The 22,714-nt window shown below is 50.6% G+C and overlaps 1 protein-coding gene across 1 annotated transcript in view; it reads right to left on the bottom strand.

Annotated features, from left to right (window-relative positions):
- The window catches only part of LOC140393998 (ectonucleotide pyrophosphatase/phosphodiesterase family member 7-like), a 132,723-nt gene that overhangs the window by 92,755 nt on the left and 17,254 nt on the right, over window positions 1-22,714 (bottom strand). The gene's annotated exons all lie outside the window — the stretch shown is intronic.

The following is a 22,714-nucleotide window of genomic DNA, read 5'->3' as shown; positions in this document are numbered from 1 at the left end:
GGCCAGAGGGCACCTAGGGGAGTGCTCTCGGGGGACATCCATAGGTGTGTGGCCCTATGTTCATAGTGGGCAGTCAGCGACATGCGCAGCATATCGCTGCAGTGGTGTTCCATGCCCATCCACTCTGACCCCACAGTCCACCTCCTGACCACCCCCGCTATTCCCCCTCAGCCCTAGAAGAAGCCCACTCCCGGCCTGCGGCACAATTGTCAGCAGACAAAGGCAATGTTGGACACTTTCTGTACCCCCTGTCTCTCCCTCATCAGCCACCATGCCTATTTCATGAGTTTTAAAAGCACAAGCGAACCGCACTGTCAGGATGTCGGTCCATCGGGGGCAGAGAATCGCGGAGGACACAGAGAATACCAGATCAGACTCACGAATGATATGCAAACAGTGCTTACTGTACGTGCATTCCAGAATGCACTGGCGCCGCTGTCGAGGCGGCGGAGAATTGCATTTTGGTGTCAAATCGGCACCCGTCGCAATTTTGGTGCCCAATCGCGTTTACCGATTTTGCCGTCGGCCAATGGAAATCCCACCGACAATGTTTTGGCCTCAACTCTTCCTGTAGTAATGAGTTCCCCAAGCCGACCGCAATCTGGGTGGAGACGTTCTCCTCATCTCAATCCTAAATGGCCTATCCTCAGACTGTGACTCCTGGTTCTAGACACCCCACCATCGGGAACATCTATGAGATCCCCTCTCATTCATCTGAACTCTAGCGATTCAAACTCTCCTCATATGTCAGTCCTGCCAACCTAGGAATCAATCTGGTAAACCTTTTCTGCACTCCCTCTAGAGCAAGATAAGGAGACCAAAACTGCACACAATATCCCAGGTGTGGCCTCACCAAGGCCCTGTATAATTGCAGCAAGACATCCCTACTGCTGTACTCAAATTCTCTGTAATCAAGGCCAGCATACCATTTGCCTTCTTTACCGCCTGCTGTACCTGTATACTTACCTGCAGCGACTGGTGTATGAGGACACCCAGGTCTCATTTCATATTCCCCCCTCCTAATTTATGGCCATTCAGATAATAGTCTGCCTTCTCGTTTTTGCTAATGGCATATGCATTAACATTATATTATACACTACAATATGAATTTAGTTTCTGAATACAAAGGGTTAACAAAAGACCAACTTGAGTTTGATGACCAGTTAGTCTACAGTAACTAACCAAAATTTTCAAATTTACATTTGATTCGTTCAAATTGAAAAGGACGTATGCAGAAAAATACAGCTATTGCAACTTTTATTGCAAATTAAACCTTACTACAGGCATGTTCACTTGATACTTTTGAAGTATTTTCAAATTTTAGTTCCTTTCAGCAGGTCAAGTCTGAGTGAGATACTAAATAATTAAAGGCGAAGGTGGAGAATGAAATGAAAGTCTCCATAGTCCCCAGGCTGCTTTCCCCTTTGAGAGAGAGTTGACTGATGGTGATTTAACCTGAGGATTGTCACAATATGTGAATATTGAAAAGAACATAAATGGTTAATGTAATAGAGCATAGAATATAGAATAGTCCAGCACAGTACAGACCCTTCCGCCCACGATGTTGTGCCAACCATTCATCCTCATCTAAGATCAATCTAACCTACACCCCTTCAATTTACTGCTGTACATGTGCCTGTCCAAGAGTCGCTTAAATGTCCTTAATGAGTGTGACTCCACTACCTCCACTGGCAGTGCATTCCACGCACCCACCACTCTCTGTGTAAAGAACCAACCTCTAACATCTTCCCTTTGCCTTCCTCCAATCATCTTAAAATTATGTCCCCTCATGACAGCCATTTCCGCCCTGGGGAAAAGTCTCAGGATATCCACTCTATCACCTTGTACACCTCTATCAAGTCACCTCTCTTCCTTCTTCGCTCCAGTGAGAAAAGCCCGAGCTGCCTCAATCTTTCTTCATAAGGCATGCCCTCCAGTCGAGGTAGCATCCTGGTAAATCGCCTCTGCACCCTCTCCAAAGCACCCACATCCTTCCTACAATGAGGTGACCAGAACTGGACACAATATTCCAAGTGTGGTCTAACCAGGGTTTTATAAAGCTGCAGCAAAACCTCGCTACTTTCCCCTGATTCTAGACTACTTGGTTATTCTTCTGCTTGTTCGTTGGCCACAAATAGGTCCCGGAAAAGTTCGGTGAATGGCTCCCACGTTCTGTGGAAGCCGTCCTCCGACTCTCGAATCGCGAATTTGATTTTCCCCATTTGGAGAGATTCTGTGAGGTCGGACAGCCAGTCTGCAGCTTTGGTTGGTGCTGCTGACCGCCAGCCGAACAGGAGTCTATAGCGGGCTATCAGGGAGGCAAAGGCAAGGGCATCCGCCCTCCTCCCCTGGAATGGATCTGGCTGGTCTGATACCCTGAAGACTGCCATTTTCGGGCATGGCTCCACCCTCAACTCCACCACTTTGGACATTGCCTCAAAGAAAGCTGTCCAGTACTGCACAGGTCTGGGGCAGGACCAGAACATGTGGGCATGGTTGGCTGAGCCTCCTTGGCACCGCTCACATCTGTCCTCCACCTCCAGGAGGAACCTATTCATTCGAGTTCTTGTTAAGTGGGCTCTATGTACCACTTTTAGTTGCATCAGGCTGAGCCTTGCTCATGTAGAGGTTGACCCTTTGCAGTGCTTCGCTCTAGAGTCCCCACCCTATTTCAATCCCCAGGTCTTCCTCCCATTTCTTCCTTGTTGCGTCCAGTACGGTGTCGGCCCTTTCTACCAGTCATTCATACATGTCGCTACAGTATCCTTTCTCTAGGCTGTTTGCGTCCAGTAACTCTTCCAGTAATGTCTGTTGTGGCAGTTGTGGGTATGTTCTTGTCTTCTTTCGTAGGAAATTTTTGAGTTGCTCGTTCCCCCTGGCTAGCTGGAATTTCTCTATCAGTTCGTCCAGTGTTGCGATCCAGCCATCCGTGTATAGGTCCCTGACTGTCAGTGCCCCCCCGTCCTGTCCCCACTTTTTAAAGGTGGTGGCAGCCAGTGCTGGTGTGAACCTATGGTTGTTGCAGATGGGCACTTTGTCTGACATTTTGGTCAGGCCAAATTGCTGCCATAGTTAGTTCCAGGACTGGAGGGTGGCTATCACCACTGGGCTGCTGGAGTGTTTTTTGGGTTGGGATGGGAGTGCCACCGTGGCGAGGGCCCGGAGGGAGGTCCCCTTGCAGGAGGTCTCCTCCACACGCACCCACTCGGTTTCTGGCTCCTTGATCCATACCCTTATTCGCTCGGCTGCAGTGGTAGAATTGTATGTTTGGGAGGACTAGCCCCCTGGATTTTGTTTTTTGTAGGACCTTCTTTCCCCCCCCACCCCCCCCCCCCCCCCACCCCCATAAGAACGCGATGATTAGTTTGTCTAGTACTTTGTAAAAGGCCTTGGGGATGTAGATCGGGATAGATTTAAGTAGGCAGAGATCGTCTGGACTCTGGAAGAGTGGGAGTGTGTTCCATCTTTGCAGGTCCTTTTTGACTTCCCCTGTGTGGTAGTATGTATTAGGGGTCATGTGGGACTGGAAGCCCTAATGTCATTGGCTGACAGATCCCGGGTCCTGATTGGCCGTTGACCTCTAGCTCCGCCCTGAAGGCGGAGTATAAGAAGCCGGAGTCCTCCCCCGCAGGCCAGTCTACTACCGAGCTGTGGGGGAACAGACACGCTTAATAAAGCCTCATCGACTTCACTCTATTCGTCTCTCGGAGTCTTTGTGCGCTACAATTTATTAAGCGTGCCTAAAAAGGACTATGGAGCTCAGGATCATCCCAGAATGCCTGAGGATCAGCCCCCACGCAGTGAACGTGGCAGCAGCCTTCAAGCACTGGCAGACTTGTTTCGAGGCCTACCTCAGAACGGCCACCGGCCGGGTCACAGACGACCAGAAACTACAGGTCCTGCACTCGAGGTTAAGCATGGAGATTTTCTCCCTCATCGAAGACGCGGAGGATTTTCCAGACGGCGTTCGCAGCACTGAAAAGTCTCTATGTCCGCCCAGTTAACCAAATCTACGCTCGCTACCAGCTCGCGACGAGACGGCAAAGTCCCGGAGAATCGATTGACGAATTCTTTGCCGCGCTGCTGATTTTGGGACGAGCCTGCAGCTGCCCGTCGGTGAACGCAAACGAACAAACGGACATGTTAATGCGCGATGCTTTTGTGGCAGGTATGCACTCCTCCCAAATTCGCCAAAGGCGTCTAGAAAAAGAGTCGCTAGGACTCTCAGAGGCACGGGTCCTAGCAGCCTCCCTGGACGTGGCTGCACGAAACGCCCGCGCCTACGGCCCCGACCGCGCGGCAGCCCATTGGGATCCGTACGCACCCGTCGCGACAAACCCCCTCCCCCCCCCCGGACACCCCACAGGCTTGTGCGGTCCAAACGCCGAGTCGCACCGGGGGAGCCCGCTGCGATTTCTGCGGCCAGGCGAAACACCCCCGGCAGCGCTGCCCGGCCTGCGCAGCGACCTGTAAGAGCTGTGGGAAAAAGGGCCATTTCGCGGTTGTGTGCCGGTCCCGGGAGGTCGCCGCTGTCCCGGCAGAACAGAGAGCCCTGCACGCCGTTTATGCTCCCCAACCCCCCCAGCGCACCATGTACGACCCGCAGGCGCAGCCACTCTGGGTCCCGGCCACCGCTGTCCAGGCAGAACAGGGAGCTCTGCACGCCGCTTACGCTCCCCAACCTCCCCAGCGCCCCGTGTACGACCCGCAGGCGCAGCCACTCTGGGTCCCGACCACCGCTGTCCCGGGAGAACAGGGAGCCCTGCACGCCGCTTACGCTCCCCAACCCCCCCCTCCGGACCCCACGTATGACCCGCCGGCACTACCAATGTGGGTCCCGACCACCACTGTCCCCAAAGAAGAGGGAGCCCCGCGCGTTCCTGACGCTCCCCAACCCCAGCGCCCCATGTGCGATCCGCAGACGCCGCCATTTTGGGTCCCGGCCACCACGAGGGGAGGAGGGGCGCCGCCATCTTGGACCGCCCCAGACCTGTATGACGCATGGGGGTGGCCATTTTGTCCACTCCCGCCGCCATCTTGTGACCCCCCAGCCATGTGCGATGCACGGGAGTGGCCATCTTGTTCACCCCCGACGCCATCTTGGACGGCAACAACGGACCCCAGTATCGACGGCCCCACGGGGTTCGAGGCAGACGATCAACTACTACAACCACGTCTCGCCTCTATGTCGCTGGACCAAGCTCGGCCTCGGACACTCCAGACGACGACGACAACTGTGCTAATAAACGGCTACGAAACACCATGCCTAGTCGACTCCGGGAGCACGGAGAGTTTTATCCACCCCGACACGGTAAGACGCTGTTCTTTGACCATCCGTCCCAGCGCACAAAAGATTTCCCTAGCTGCAGGATCCCACTCCGTACAGATCAAGGGATTCTGCATAGTCACCCTAATGGTGCAAGGTAGGGAGTTCCAAAACTATAGGCTCTACGTCCTTCCCCAACTCTGCGCCCCCACATTACTGGGATTAGATTTCCAATGCAACCTACAGAGCCTAACCTTCAAATTCGGCGGCCCAATACCCCCACTCACTATATGCGGCCTCGCAACCCTCAAGGTGCAACCCCCGTCCTTGTTTGCAAACCTCACCCCGGATTGCAAACCCGTCGCCACTAGGAGCAGACGGTACAGCGCCCAGGACCGGACCTTCATTCGGTCCGAAGTCCAGCGGCTGCTAAAGGAAGGCATAATCCAGGCCAGCAATAGTCCCTGGAGAGCGCAGGTGGTGGTAGTAAAGACAGGGGAGAAGCAAAGGATGGTCATAGACTATAGCCAGACCATCAACAGGTACACACAACTAGACACGTACCCTCTCCCCCACATATCCGACATGGTCAATCGGATTGCCCAGTATAAGGTCTTCTCCACCGTGGACCTCAAGTCCGCCTACCATCAGCTCCTCATCCGCCCAAGTGACCGCAAGTACACAGCCTTCGAGGCAGACGGGCGATTATACCATTTCCTAAGGGTCCCATTTGGCGTCACAAACGGGGTCTCGGTCTTCCAAAGAGAGATGGACCGAATGGTTGATCAACACGGGTTGCGGGCCACGTTCCCGTATCTCGACAATGTAACCATCTGCGGCCACGATCAGCAGGACCACGACGCAACCTCCAAAAATTCCTCCAGACCGCTAGAGCATTGAACCTCACGTACAACGAGGACAAGTGTGTTTTTAGCACCAACCGGCTAGCCATCCTGGGCTACGTAGTGCGCAATGGGATAATAGGCCCCGACCCCGAACGTATGCGCGCCCTCATGGAATTTCCCCTCCCGCACTGCTCAAAAGCCCTAAAACGCTGCCTGGGGTTCTTTTCATACTACGCCCAGTGGGTCCCCCAGTACGCAGACAAGGCCCGCCCCCTAATACAGACCACGACCTTCCCTCTGTCGACAGAGGCTTGCCAGGCCTTCAGCCGCATCAAAGCGGATATCGCAAAGGCCACGATGCGCGCCATCGACGAGTCCCTCCCCTTCCAGGTCGAGAGCGACGCCTCCGACGTAGCTCTAGTGGCCACCCTTAACCAAGCGGGCAGACCCATGGCCTTTTTCTCCCGAACCCTCCACGCTTCAGAAATCCGCCACTCCTCAGTGGAAAAGGAGGCCCAAGCCATAGTGGAAGCTGTGCGACATTGGAGGCATTACCTGGCCGGCAGGAGATTCACTCTCCTCACCGACCAACGGTCGGTAGCTTTCATGTTCGATAATGCACAGCGGGGCAAAATCAAGAACGACAAGATCCTAAGGTGGAGGATCGAACTCTCCACCTTCAACTACGAGATCTTGTATCGTCCCGGAAAGCTGAACGAGCCGTCCGATGCCCTATCCCGCGGCACATGTGCCAACGCACAAATTAACCGCCTCCAAACCCTCCACGAGGACCTCTGCCACCCCGGGGTCACTCGGTTTTACCATTTCATCAAGTCCCTCAACCTCCCATACTCTTTAGAGGAGGTCCGTACAGTCACAAGGAACTGCCACATCTGCGCAGAATGCAAACCGCATATTTTCAGGCCAGATGGTGCGCACCTGATTAAGCCTTCCCGCCCCTTTGAACGCCTTAGTCTGGATTTCAAAGGGCCCCTCCCCTCCACCGACCGCAACACATACTTCCTTAATGTGGTGGACGAGTACTCTCGCTTCCCATTCGCCATCCCCTGCTCTGACATGACCGCGGCCACAGTCATTAAAGCCCTGAACACCATCTTCACACTGTTCGGTTGCCCCGCATACGTCCACAGCGACAGGGGGTCCTCTTTCATGAGTGACGAGCTGCGCCAGTTCCTGCTCAGCAAGGGCATAGCCTCAAGCAGGACGACCAGCTACAACCCCCGGGGGAACGGGCAAGTAGAGAGGGAGAACGGCACGGTCTGTAAGACCGTCCTACTGGCCCTACGGTCCAGGGACCTCCCAGTTTCACAGTGGCAGGAGGTCCTCCCGGACGCTCTCCACTCCATCCGGTCGCTATTGTGTACGAGCACTAATCAAACGCCTCATGAGCGTCTCCTTGTCTTCCCTAGGAAGTCCTCCTCTGGAACGTTGCTGCCGACCTGGCTGGCGGCCCCAGGACCCATCTTGCTCCGAAAGCATGTGCGGGCACACAAGGCGGACCCGTTGGTCGAAAGGGTTCACCTCCTCCACGCGAACCCGCAGTACGCTTACGTGGAGTACCCCGACGGCCGACAGGACATGGTCTCCCTGCGAGATGTGGCGCCCGCCGGCAACACACACACCCCCCCGACACCATTCACCCAACCCCTCCCCCTTCCTGCTACCGCCGCACCCCGCGACCGCCCCCTTCCCAGGAGGATCGGTCCCCCTCCCCCCAGGCCCGACCAAGAATAAAGCCCAAGCTGAAACCGTAAGGCTCCCGGAGACGGCAACACCGGAACAAACACCACCACCACCGGGGCCGAGGCGATCGACACGGACGACCAGACCGCCCGACCGACTCGTGGCGTCGATCCAAATCAATATATGGACTTTTCACAAGAACATTTTGCTTTTTCTCCCGATACCTTCTGTAAATAATTGAAACAGGACAAAATTGTACATACTGTATAGCCATATGAATGTTTTCCTCCCAGGACCAGCCCTGTAAACCCTTACCACCATGCGAAGCATCACCCCGCCGGGTTCATTTTTGACAAGGGGTGAATGTGGTAGTATGTATTAGGGGTCATGTGGGACTGGAAGCCCTAATGTCATTGGCTGACAGATCCCGGGTCCTGGTTGGCCGTTGACCTCTAGCTCCGCCCTGAAGGCGGAGTATAAGAAGCCGGAGTCCTCCCCCGCAGGCCAGTCTACTACCGAGCTGCGGGGGAACAGACACGCTTAATAAAGCCTCATCGACTTCACTCTATTCGTCTCTCAGAGTCTTTGTGCGCTACACTCTGTCAGACTGGTGAGGTTCCATCTGTGGATCCCTTTCCAGTCATGGGCTATTTGGATCCCCAGGTAGCGGAATTTGTGTCGGGCTTGTTTAAACGGCAGTCCCATTAGTGCTGCCCCCCCTCCTTGTGGGTGTACTGGGAAGATCTCGCTTTTGCTCATGTTGAGTTTGTAGCCAGAGAAGGCGCCAAACTCTTTCAGGAGCGCGATGATTCCGACCATGCTGCTCTGTGGGTCCAAAATGTAGAGGAGCAGGTCATCTGCATAGAGTGAGACTCTGTGCCCTCTGCTTCCCCTTCGGATCCCCCTCCAGTTTTTTGCTGTTCTGAGAGCGATTGCTAATGTTTCGATCGCTAGAGCGAACAGCAGCGGGGACAGTGGGCATCCTTGTCTGGTGCCCCTGTGCAGCTGGAAGTATCGGGAGTTGGTGCTGTTTATCCATACGCTCACCATGGGAGCGTTGTATAGGAGCTTTACCCAGGAGGTGAACCCTGTTCCAAGCACGAACCGCTCCAGTACGTCTACGAGGTATTTCCATTCGACTCTGTCGAAGGCCTTTTCTGCATCTAGGGAGACAATCACCTCTGGTGTTCTCTCCTCGGGTGGCAGAGTTCAGCAGGCACCTGATGTTCGAGGTTAGCTTTCTACCTTTGACAAAGCCCATCTGGTCCTCTGCGACCACCTCTGGTACGCAGTCTTCTGGTCTTTTGGCTCGGATTTTGGCCAGTATTTTGGCATCTGCATTTAGCAGTGATATGGGTCTGTATGACCCACATTCCGTTGGGTCTTTATCTTTCTTAGGTATCAGCGAGATTGAGGCCGGTACTAGTGCAGGTGGCAGTGTAACCCTAGCCAGCGAGTCTGTGTACATCTCCCGCAGGTGCGGGGCCAGTGCTGTGGCAAATTTTTTGTAGAAGTCCGCCGGGAACCCGTCCAGCGCCTTCCCCACCTGAATGGAGCTAATGCTGTCCATGATCTCTCCCAGTGCTAGTGGTGCTTCCAGGCCCCGTTTTCTGCCCTGCCCCTCAACTGGCATGTCCAGTCCATCAAGGAACCGTTTCATCCCAGACTCCCCTGTTGGGGGCTCTGCGGTGTACAGCCCTTGGTAGAAGGCCTCGAAGGTTTTGTTGATCTTTTCTAGTTCTGTTTCTGATGTGCCTCTGGTATCACTGATTTGTGCAATTTCTCTGGTGGCTGTCTGCTTTCTCAACAGGCGGCTAGCTTTGGCTCCGTGTTCGTTTAGGGTTCCCCCATGCCTGGTGGAGTTGGTGCATTGCTTTCCTGGTGGAGAGCAGATCAAAGTTCCTTTGTAGCTCTTTCCTCTCCACCAGGAGCTCTATGGTCGGGGCCTCAGAGTATTTATGGTCTACCTCCAGCATGGAGTCGAGCAGTTGCTGCCTAGTCGCCCTTTCCTCCCTATCTCTTCGTGCTTTGAAAGTGATAATTTCCCCTCTTATTACGGCCTTTAGCGCTTCCCAGAACGTGGAGGGTGAGACCTTCCCATTTTGGTTGTTCTCCGTGTACTCTGCTATGGCCTGCGATATCTTTTTGTTGAAGACCTTGTCTGCTTGTAGGGCAGTGTCCAACCTCCACGTTGGGCATTGGGCCCTGCCCGTATCCAACCTCACGCCCATGTAACGTGGAGCATAGTCGGATATCATAATTGCGGAGTATTCCGCTTTGACCAGCCCCAGAAGCACCGTTTTCCCCACACAAAGAAGTCAATTCTGGTGTATACGTTGTGTACTGGGGAGAAGAACGAGAACTCCTTCTCCCTTGGGTGGGTGAATCTCCAGGGGTCCACCATCTACTCCATAAAGCTACTGAGTTCCTTTGCCATGTTTGAGGTTTTGCCTGTTTTTGGAGTTTGATCTGTCAGTCATTGGGTCTTGTGCACAGTTGAAGTCCCCCCTCATGATTAGTCGGTGTGTCGCTATGTCAGTGATTTCTGCCATGCTCTTTTTGATTAAGTTTGTGTCGTCCCAGTTGGGCACGTAAACATTAACTAGTACATTGGCAGGGGTTCACGGATGTCATGTCCAGGGTATTGAAGACAAGGATGGAAATGAGTCCAGGGGTAGCGATCTTTTGAGGACCTGGGTGTTCAGGAGGAGGGAGAGGCAGATGTTCTGGCCTTTTCCTTCTTGATAGCCCGGCGACAGATATTACTGGCTTGGAGGGAGTCTAGGCCTCCGAAGTCAGAGGCCTGGTTAACCAACATGATGAGCTTTTGCGGCCTGGAAAAGATCAAGCTCGCCTTCTTCGCGGGGAATTAATCGCCAGCGGGAGCGGGGGGAGGGGGGGGGGGATAGGGTAGTATAGAGGTGGGGGTTAAATAGGCGGGCCTTGGAGGGACGGATGTTGGCGGCTGTTTTTTTTGATTACTGTCCTTTGTACTCTATTGTTTTTTGTATTGTGGTTGTTTGTTATGCCAAAAATACCTCATTAAAAATTGTTTGGTAAGAAAAAAAACATTAACTAGTACTACCGTTGCCCCGTCCAGAGCCCCTCTGACCATGACATACCGTCTCCCTAGGTCCGTAACCGTCTTTGTTGCACTAAACATCGCCTTCTTGTTGATCAGTATTGCCACCCCCTGGCTCTCATCCCGTAGCAGGAATGGTAGGTCTGCCCCATCCAGCCCTTTCTTATCCGCAGTCGGTCCTGTTCTCTCAGGTGTGTCTCTTGGAGGAAGACTATGTCGGCTTTCATGTGAGAAGTCTGGATCTTTTCACTGGGCTGTTGAGTCCCCTTACGTTCCAGGTGACTATCCTGGTGGGGGGCTTCTGTCCCCCCGTTCCTGTGGGATTAACCATATTTACTTTTGTATGCGCCCTTGCACTCCGGGGTTTCCCTTTATTAGGGGGATGTCCAAGTTGGCTGCTGTCACTGCTCTTCCCATGCGGTTGGGTCCCTGCTCTCCGGAGTTCCCCCTGTCCAGGGGGCATCAAACATGGCTTGCAACATTGCATCCGCCACGTGGATCCGCCCCTGCACTCTGGGGTCTCCCTTTGTCCAGGGAGCACCCAACATGGCTGCCCACTGTGCGTCTGCTACGTGGGTAGTCCCCTGCACTCTGGGGTCTCCCTTCGCCCAGAGACCGTACTGGGTTATTTGCAGAGATTCCTTGTTCCGTGCCCTCGGTTGTGGCACTTTGTAGCCTTATTGCTGTTCTCTTTCTCTCCTTCACTGTGACCCAGATCTCTCCCTTTCCCCCTGTTATCCCTCCCATCCTCCCCGTTATCCCCCTCTCCCGTTTACCCCTCTTTTGTCCCTATTTCCCCCGTTCCAATCCCCGTTTGCTCTCCTGCCTCTGTTGAGTGGTTCTCTCCCCCCCCCCCCGCCCCCTTTGCCTAGCGCTGCCCTGTTTGGGGGTGCGCCGCGGCCCTGCTTTGTTGCATGCCCGCCCTCCCGGGAGTTACTGTCTCGTTTCTCCCTCACCCGAGCTCTACGGTTTTCTGCCCGCTCTTCCCCCATCCTACTCTGCGCTCCACTCGCTTGCTCTCCCTTGTCCGCTACTCTCGTTCCCTTGTGCTGGGCCTGAAGCGATCCCTCAGGTAGTGGTTTGCTTTTTGTTCAGGGTGCGCTCTCTGTGGAGGGGGGGGAGCAGGGAGGCCAGGTGTTGCCTCACCCCTCCCACTCCCCCCATCGGCGTGCCATTGCTCCTTGCCAGGGGCCCCTTATTTATACCCTTGCTGTCGGTTGTCCAGCCTGCATTCCTCGACAAACTTGTTTGCTTTGGCGGGGGCTGTGAATAAGTACTCTTTGTTCTGGTATGTGACCCAGAGTTTCGCTGGGTACAGCATACCAAAACGTACGTCGTTCTTGTGAAGGGCTGCTTTCGCTCTATTAAATTTGGCCCTTCTCCTGGCTAGGTCTGCCCCAATGTCTTCGTAAACCTTAATGTTGTGTCCTTCCCTTTGGCAGTTTCTGTTTTGTCTGGCCCAGCGCAGGATTGTTTCCTTGTCTTGGTACCGGTGCAGTTTAGCTATAACTGCCCTTAGTCGATCCCCGGCCTTGGGTTTCGGGCGCAGCAACCGGTGTGCTCTGTCCATTTCTGGTGGGTTGGGGAACGTTTTCCTCCCCACTAAGTTGCCCAGCATCTCGGCCACGTAGGCCATGAGGTCTCTGCCCTTGATCCCTCTGGTAGGCCCACAATCCTTACATTTTGCCTTCCCGAGCGGTTCGCCTGATTGTCCACTCTGCCCTTCAGGCTCCACTGTGTTGTGACCAGCTTCACTACCTCCTTCTCCAGTGCTGTGATGCAATCACTCTTGTTGGTCGCAGCCTTTTCCAGCTCCTTAATGGTTGCCTCTTGGGCTTCCAGTTTCTTCTCTGCTCTGCCCAGGGCTAGCTGTATCGCCGCCAGGGCCTTAGCCACTGCTGCCTTCACTGCGACCTCCATGTCTGCTCTAACCTCCGCCTTGATTTCCTGCTGGTGTTCCCTCAAAGGACGCCTTCCAGTTACCCCCTGCACGGGGGAAATTGCTCCTGTTCGTCCTGTTCTCCTTGTTGCGCCGAAACGTATGCCCCGCCGCCCTGTGCGTCGGTTGGTTTGTCTGACTGGGTTCGCCCCTGGCCCCTTCTGCCCCTGGTGCTCTGGTGCTCTTTCCGCCTCTACTTTGGTTCCCTTCTGGCATTCCCACCCCCCCCCCCGCTTTTCTCTCCTTTAAAAAAAATTATAACGTTTTTTTCAATTTTTCTTTCCCAAAGAAAAGATCGAAAGATTCTTTTCTCCAGGTCAGGGGGGTCGAGCCGAGAGTCCTTTGTGTGGCTGCTCGCCTCGTGGTTGCCACCGGCAGGGCCCTCTCAGCAGGTTTTCACCAGATGCCTTCTTAACAACCTTATCAACCTGGCTGACAACTTTAAGGGATCTATGTATATGGACCCGAATTTCCCTCTGTTCCTCCACACTTCCAAGAATCCTGCCTTTAACCCTGCATTCAGCATTCAAATTCGAGCTTCCAAAATGAATCACTTCACATTTATCTAGGTTGAACTTCATCTGCCACTTCTCAGCCCAGCTCTGCATCCTGTCAATGCCCTGTTGTAACCTGCAACAGCCCTCAACACTCCCCCAACCTTTGTGTCATCGGCAAACTTACTAACCCCCCTTCCACTTCCTCATCCGAGTCATTTATAAAAACCACAAGAGCAGAGGTCCCAGAACAGATCCCTGCGGGACACCACTGGTCACCGACCTCCAGGCGAAATACTTTCCATCCACTATCACTTGTTGTCTTCTTTCGGCCAGCCAATTCTGTATCCAGTCAGCCAAATTTCCCTGTATCCCATGTCCCCTAACTTTCTGAATGTGCCTACAATGGGGAGCCTTATCAAATGCCTTACTGAAATCCATATACACTACATCCACTGCCCGACCTTCATCAATGTGTCTCGTCGCATCCTCAAAGAATTCAATGAGGCTTGTGAGGCATGACCTGCCCCTCACAAAGCCATGCTGACTATCTTTAATCAAACTATGTTTTTCTAAATAATCATAAATCCTATCCCTCAGAATCCTTTCCAGTATTTTGCTCACCACAGACGTAAGACTGACTGGTCTGTAATTCCCAGGGATTTCCCTATTCCCTTTCCTGAACAGGGGAACAACTTTCACCTCCCTCCAAACATCCGGTACTACTCCAATGGAGAGTGAGGACGCAAAGATCATCGCCAATGGCGCAGCAATCTCCTCCCTCACTTCCCGTAGTCGCCTTGGGTATATCCCAGAAATGTTGGAGAATGAAAGGTTTAGTGACAGGGAAGAACTGAGGAAGATCAACATTAGTAGAGAAATGGTGCTGGGAAAATTGATGGGATTGAAGGCGGATAAACCCCCAGGGCCTGAGAATCTGCATCCCAGAGTGCTTAAGCAGGTGGCTCTGGAAATAGTGGATGCATTGGTGGTCATCTAGAGACTCTGGAACTGGGTATCTCATGTCACTCCGATATTCAAAAAGGGAGGTAGAGAGAAAGCAGGGAATTATAGACCAGTAAGCCTAACATCGGTAGTGGGAAAAATGCTTGAATCCATTATCAAGGACTTTATTGCGGAACATTTAGAAAGCAGTGGCAGGATCAGTCAGAGTCAACATGGATTTATGAAGGGAAAATCATGTTTGACAAATCTGTTGGAATTCTTTGAAGAGGTAACCAGTACAGTTGACAAGGGGAAGCCAGTCGATGTGGTATATTTGGACTTTCAGAAGGCGTTTGACAAAGACCCGCATAAGAGATTATTGTGCAAAATTAAAGTGCATGGGATTGGGGGAAATGTATTGAGGTGGATAGAAAACTGGTTGGCAGAGAGGAAACAAAGAGCAGGGATTAATGGGTCCTTTTCAAATTGGCAGGCAGTAACTAGTGGGATACCACAGGGATCGGTGCTGGGACCCCAGCTATTCACAATATATATAAATGATTTGGATGAGGGAACAAAATGTAACATCGCAAAGTTTGCAGATGATAGCAAATTAGGTGGGAGGGTGAATTGTGACGAGGATGCAGGGGTCCTACAGCAAGATCAGGACAGGTTGGGTGAGGGGACAAACCAATGGCAGATGCAGTATAATTTGGATATGTATGAGGTTATTCACTTTGGAAGCAAAAATAGGAAGGCAGATTACTACCTGAATGGTTGTGAATTGGGAGAGGGGAGTGTGCAGCGGGATCTGGGTGTCCTTGTGCACCACTCGCTGATGGTAAGCATGCAGGTGCAGCAGGCGGTAAAGAAGGTAAAGAAGGTATGTTGGCCTTCATTGTGAGAGGTTTTGAGTATGGAAGCAAGAATGTGTTGCTGCAATTGTACAGGGCCTTGGTGAGGCCACACTTGGAGTATAGTGTGCAGTTTTGGTCTCCTTCTCTGAGGAAGGATGTTCTTGCTCTCGAGGGAGTGCATGAAGGTTTACCAGACTGATTAGCGGGACTGTCATATGAGGAGAGATTGACTAGATTGGGATTGTTTTTGCTGGAGTTCAGAAGAATCAGGGAGGATGTCATAGAGACAAATAAAATTCTAACAGGACTAGACAGGGTAGATGCAGGGAAGATGTTACCAATGATGGGTGTGTCCAGAACCAGGGATCACAGTCTGAGGACAGAGATAAGGAGACATTTCTTCACACAAAGAGTGGTGAACCTGTGGAATTCATTACCACAGGAAGTAGTTGATGCTAAAACTTTGAATATATTCAAGATGTGGCTGGATATAGCATTTGGGGAGAATGGGATCACAGGCAAGGGGAGAAAGCAGGATTAGGCTATTGAGTTGGATGATCAGCCATAATCATGATGAATGGCGGAGCAGGCTCAAAGGCCTCCTCCTGCTCCTATCTTCTATGTATGTATCCCATCTGGCCCAGGGGACTTATCTATCCTGATGCTTTTCAAAATTTCCAGCACATCCCCCTTCTTAATATTAACCTGTTTGAGCCCATTAACCTGGTTCATGCTGTTCTCACGAGCAACAAGGTCCCTCGCTCTAGTGAATACTGAAACAAAATATTCATTTAGGCCCTCCCCTACCTCCTCAGACTCTAGGCACAAGTTCCCTCTGTTATATTACCTTGTGTAATATAGTATATTACTCTTTGAACCAGCTGAGTTGATGAAATGAACAATAGTCTTCTTGTAAAGATTAACTAATTTATTGAGTCATATAAATAATATTTGTGAGCCCTTTGCACTTAATACTCAACTAGTAAAATAAATAAAACACAGTAAAGATAACTAACTAACTATACAATGTAATAATGAAATAACTTATAATTTCTCTCTCTCTAGCTATTCTATGTCTTGTCTGTTCACTATCCTGAAGCACACTCTCTCAGAAAGAGCAGGAAAGTCTTTCTTATACCATCTGATAGTGAGACACCTTCTGTGTTATGTAATCCTGACTCGCATCTGTGGATATCTTTGTCTCCCGGTTCGGATCGAAGAATGCCAGATCTGGTGCAGTGGTGAGCTTGGCTTTCAGCTCCAGCCACTCTGTCTGGTGTGCCGTCTTCCACTCAAAGGCAGTTGACTTTTTCACCAGGTTGCATAGGGCTGTGGTGTGTGTGGCCATGTTTGGAATGAACTTGCCCAGAAAATTGACCATACCCAAGAAGCGCAGCACCGCCTTTTTGTCCTCAGGGACCTTCATCGCCTCGATGACCTTGATTTTGTCTGTGTCCGGGCGCACACCATTCTGTGAGATCTGATCGCCTAGGAACTTGAGCACCGATGTGCCAAAACAACATTTGGACCTGTTTAACTTTAGGCCGTTGGCATGTACACGGCGAAATATCTTCTGGGGACGGGACACATGTTCTTCAGGGGTCGTGGACCATATGATGAGACTTCATGATGAGACCCCTTCAATGCCTTCCATCATCTGCTCCATGATGCGATGGAATATCTTCAATGCCGAGATTATGCCAAATGCCATGCGATTGTAGCAGTATCTGCCAAAAGGTGTGTTGAAGGTGCAAAGCCTTCTGCTGGACTCTTCCAGTTGGATTTGCCAAAATCCCTGTGATGCACCCAATTTGGTGAAGAAGCGTGCGTGTGCTATCTCACTCGTGAGTTCCTCCTGCTTCAGGATGGGGTAGTGTTCACCTATGATATTCTTATTGAGATCCTTGGGATCAATGCAGATGCGCAGGTCCCCCGAAGGCTTCTTTATGCACACCATCGAGCTGACCCAGTCAGTCGGTTCAGTGACCTTGGATATGATGCCTTTTTGCTGAAGATCCTTGAGCTGTGCCTTCAGGCGCTCTCTCAGTGGAGCAGGGACACGTCATGGTGCATGGACCACTGGCTTGGCATCAGGCGCTCTCTCAGTGGAGCAGGGACACGTCATGGTGCATGGACCACTGGCTTGGCATCAGGTCACAGCAGAATCTTCTATCGATACGGCAGCGTGCCCATCCCACTGAACACATCAGGATACTGGGCGTGGATGTTGTTGATGGATGGGGCAGTGGTTGACCTTCATCACTGCTCGCCATTCATCCTCAGAATCCACAGCTAGGATTTACTGGACTTGTGATGAGTCTGGTGTGGCATATTCACACGTTGTGATAATGCCCACATGGTAGGCGTTGTCCAGGCATTCATCATCTGGATCGGTTGCACTGCCAGGATCAGAATCCTGTATGCATTGTTGCACACTCCGGATACGCCGTCGTCGGAATTGGGAGCGCTGGCTCCTGACTGGTGGTGCAGATATGCACAGGGCTGCATAGTGACCTGGCTTCCCGCAGTTTAAACAGCGTCTGCCTCTTGCAGGGCTGTGTTTCTTTAAATGGGCGGTGCCGCAGTTTGAACACGTCATGACGTCGGCGTCCTGACGCTCCGTGCGTCGTTGCACATGCGCAGTGCGGTTCTCAGGCATCTGCATCTGCGCAGTGCGGGTTTCGGCCGCTTCGTTATCCTGTTCACATTGCGCATACGTCGGGCCCCGGGAAGAGCGCGCAAAATGGCCGGTTTCGTCAATGTTGAGGCGCTGTATCCGGGAGATGGCCTGCACACTCTCCGCCTCGTGGGAGGCTAGTTTATCATTTTCTACCATTTTGTACTGGGAATAGCGATTTATAACGTGCTCATGCACTGTGCATGTTTCAGTCGCGGCTGGCAGGGTCATATGCTTGATCTTCAGTAACTACTCTCTCAGAGGATCAGAGTGAACTCCAAAAACAATTTGGTCTCTGATCATGGAGTCAGTGATACCACCGAAGTTGCAGGATTGCGCTAGCAGTCTAAGGTTAATTAAATATGAGTTGAAGGATTCATCATTACCTTGCAAATTGCTGCTTGAATATGTAGCGCAAGAAGATTTTGTTGGTGTCTGCCTCATAGTGGCTGTCAACTTGTCCAGGATGGTCTGAAACTTTGTCTTGTCCTGGTCTTCGGTGAAGTGATAGGAGTTGAATATTTCCAAGGCACGATCACCCGCTGTGGTGAGGAAAAGAGCTATCTTCCGTACATCAGACGCACCATTGAGGTCTGATGCTTCAACGTAAAGCTGAAATTTCTGCTTGAATGTCCACCAGTTGGTACTGAGATTGCCGGAGGTCCTGAGCTGGTGAGGAGCCAGAACCTTTTCCATTGTGCCGGTATACATTCACTGGTCATCACGGATCTTGCTGAGTTGAACTAACTAGATTGAACAGGCTCCTGGTATCATGTTGTGTTATGTAATTTGGAATAACACAAGCTGCCACTTGATGCAGTTTTGAGTAAAAGATGCTCCAGACTTTGAAGTGAGTTCAAAGTGAGTTATTGAACTATTAGCACAGTTCTCAATGAGTTTGACTCTCTGCTAATCTAAATGTAGTAACTCAGTCTAACTGAACTAACCTTGCTCTAAGCCATGTGCTAGGGTGTGATGCTGAGGATACTGCCTGTCTCACTCTGTAGATGTTAGTCTGTGGAAAGAGGCGGGGTGTGAGTGCCTCATCCCTTTTATAGTGAGATACCACCCCTGAGTGCCCTGACTGCTCATTGGTCATGTCCTATTCTATGTGTTCATTAGCTGCATGTTTGCATATCATGACAATACCTAAGTGTTGAATTGACTGTACTAGTTTTGCATACATTGATCATGTATATTGATACACATAGATCACTACACCCTCCACTATCCATGATCGGCCCTACTCTCACTTTCATCATCTTCTTATTTCTCACATAAGTGTAGAATGCCTTGCGGTTTTCCCTCATCCTTCCCGCCAGGCCTTTTTCATGCCCCCTTCTAGCTCTCCTCAGTCCAGTTTTGAGTTCCTTCCTGGCTACCTTGTAACCCTCTAGAGCCATGCCAGATCCTTGCTTCCTTAACCTTACGTAAGCTTCCTTCTTCCCCTTGACGAGGAGCTCCACTTCTCTTGTCATCCAAAGCTCCTTCACCTTACCATTCCTTCCTTGTCTCAGTGGGACAAAACTATCCAGCACTCACAACCCCCACATTACTGTTGTGCAATTCCCTGAGAGCATCTGTTCCTAGTTTATGCTCCTCTAGTCACTAGATGGTGCTGTAGGGCAATCATATAAATATCACATGCCTTCCTTGACTTCTGGGAGATAGATAGAGACAAATGAGGGTAAGAGAAGTAGAGACAGAGTAGTTGTGAGATAGTTGAACTAATAGTATAGTTAATAGTGTAGATGTGTACTGTAATCTTTACTTAACTAATTCCTTAGCAATATGTTCAAATCAGTGTAGCGTAATAAATTAACTCTGCGTATTAAACACTGCCTGCTGTTCTTTGTTAACACTGCAACCTTCACTGTCCTGAAAGAACTAAAACAAAGAACACAGCAAGGGTCACCACACCTCAGCTGAGGGGCAATGTTGAGAAGGCCTCATGAATAACCTCAACCAGTATGGGAATTGAACCCACGCTATTAGCATCGCTCCGCATTGTAAACCAGCTGTCTAGCAAGCTGAGCTAACCGACCCCAGGGTGCTAATTAAAAATCAGAAGAATGCTAAAAATCTCCAGCCAGGCTCATCCACTCTGAAGGAGGCGGGGTGGTGAGGGTGGTGGTGGTGAAACAATTTTCACAGTTTCATGACAGGACCAGGCAGACTAAAAGTCCACTATTTGCATTCGGGGAGTCAACTCCTCATTGGACCTGGTGCCTCTCTGGACTGGGTATCCAGAAAAGGGCCGCCCAAACAGAGTTGATTACCCTACATTGAAGATAGCAATTATGAACAACAGTCTTTCTCCACTGCTGATTGCATTTCTGCCATCTGAGATTACATAATTGACTGGGGACAGACCACATCAACTTCTGTTGACCTGTAAATCACTCTTTTGTCGAGGGTATTGTGTCCCAGCAGTTATTTGGAATCTACATGGAAGATATATTCCAGACTGAGTCAATTATCCTTCTAGTGCCTGGCGACAATGGAGTGTAAAAGGCCTAGTCTGGACAATATCCTTTGTATAAATTGTAAATAACTGCTGGAGCACTATGGTGACACTTGACATTTCTCCAGTCCAGACCCCCTTAAAATTTCTGATAAATCTCTTGGCATTCATTTTGAGATTCACAAGTCAACATTTAAGTAGAACAAAGGAATTTTGCACCAAAACGATTTAGAAAGTTGCTGTCACTTTTATTTGTGACTCACTTAATTTAGTTTTCTGTAAATACTGCTCAGAGAGTCAGTGCTGGGGGTAAAACTGCCCATGTCTTCCTCAGCCACTGCTCGATGAACTGGGAGGTTTGTCCCTGGTTGCAGTATCTTGCATTCCAGGAATGTCCAGTAACCCAAGTATTGAAGCAACTGTTGTGGCTGGAGAGGGTGGGCAAATGTTGCTTCTCAGGTCTGCCAGCATCTGTGGACATTTGGAGTCCAATATAACTAGTATTTAAGTTCTGAAATGGACTTGAAATATTAACTTTATTTCTCACCCCACAGATTCTGCCAGACCTGAGTTTTTCAAGCACTTTGATTTTATTTCAGATCTCCAGTATTTGGGGTTATTTTGCTTTCATTATCCTGTTGTTTGTCCCTGTCTCACTCACTGTGGAGCCACATTTGAAATGCAGCCTTTATTAACTGAGGTAGTGCTGCAGGATCCTTTAATTAACTTTCATAAATTCAACAAAATCTGCCAGAACATGCAGCTTTGAGAATAACTTCCTGCATTTTCAGAGCTGGAAATTGGAGTGAGTGAAGGATGCTGCTGTGTATAGCTTCAGTGTCCAGGCCAAAAGCAAATACAACAGGCCTGTGGTATATTATCATTTGCTCACATTTGTCAGCATTATTCATTTGGATTGGGTTGAATTTGTTTATTGTCACGTGTACCGAGGTGCAGTATAAAAGTATTTTTCTGCAAGCAGCTCAACAGATCATTAAGTATATGAAAAGAAAAGGAAATGAAATGAAAATCGCCTATTGGCACAAGTAGACTTCAAATGAAGTTACTGTGAAAAGCCCCTAGTCGCCACATTCCGACACCTGTTCGGGGAAGGCTAATACGGGAATTGAACCGTGCTGCTGGCCTGCCTTGCTCTGCTTTCAAAGCCTGCGATTTAGCCCTTTTATAGAAATAAAAGAAAATACATAAGAGGGCAACACAAGGTACACAATGTAACTAGATAAGCACCGGCATCAGATGAAGCATACAGGAATGTAGTGTTAATAAGGTCAGTCCATAAGAGGGTCATTTAGGAGTCTGGTAACAGCGGGGAAGAAGCTGTTTTTGAGTCTGTTCGTGCGTGTTCTCAGAATTCTGTACCTCCTGCCCGATGGAATAAGTTGGAAGAGTGAGTAAGACGGGTGGGAGGGGTCTTTGATTATGCTGCCCGTTTTCCACATTTTTTTCCAAACGTGAAGTAAAACTTTTAATTGTTGCATTTCCCCATGAAAACCCTGCCTCCGAGAGCTGCCTGGTAATCAAAGACTGGCAGTTCTCTGTAACTAGTAGTGCCATGGTACTTGCTGGTGATGGTGACATTCATCAATGAATTCCTGGAGTAAAGTCAGTCAGGATGGAATAGTGGTCATGGGTGTAGTGTAACGGGTTAAATTATGAGATTTTTTTGTTGATAATGATGTACCGTTGACATGTTTTAGGCTCAAGAGAAAGATTGGGTACAGCTAAGGAGCAATGTGTCTGGTTGTAACCTCTTTAGAGGTAGTACTAATAAACAAGTATTAAAACAATACCAGAGTTTGTGTAGAGTGTGTCTCACAACCAAATCTTATACCTAGAGTCCAAGAAAGAAGAACCCAATCTCAGAGCAGTGAGGAGGGGTTTGTCAGCAAGGAAGGGATCAGAGGAAAGGGGTGGCATGGTGGCACAGTGGCTAGTACTGCTGCCTCACAACTCCAGGGACCCGGGTTCAATTCTGGCCCAGGGTGGCTGTCTGTGTGGAGTTTGCACTTTCTCCCCGTGTCTGCCTGGGTTTCCTCTGGGTGCTTTGTTTTCCTCCCACAGTCCAAAGAAGTGCAGGTTAGGTGGATTGGCCATGATAAATTACCCTTCGTGCCCAAAAAGGTTAGGTGGGGTTGCTGGATTACTTGGATAGGGTGGGGGTGTGGGCTTAAGGAGGGTGCTCTTTCCAAAAGCCGGAGCAGACTTGATGGGCCGAGTGGCCTCCTTCTGCACTTTAAACTCTATGATCCTATGCGTGTAACTCTCAGTTGATACCCCCCCCCCCCTCCGTCGGGCATTGAGTCCCTTTGAATGTGGGACCACTCCTCGAAAAACACAAACAAACCTACCAGGATTCGCTTGTTGGTCTCCCTGCATGGCAGACCCCCCCCCCCCCCCCCCCAGCTGCTGCTGGTTGAACA

Source organism: Scyliorhinus torazame, chromosome 17 (genome assembly GCF_047496885.1).
Source record: "Scyliorhinus torazame isolate Kashiwa2021f chromosome 17, sScyTor2.1, whole genome shotgun sequence".
Classification (NCBI taxonomy): domain Eukaryota; kingdom Metazoa; phylum Chordata; class Chondrichthyes; order Carcharhiniformes; family Scyliorhinidae; genus Scyliorhinus; species Scyliorhinus torazame.
This window is presented reverse-complemented; position numbering and strand designations above follow the sequence as displayed.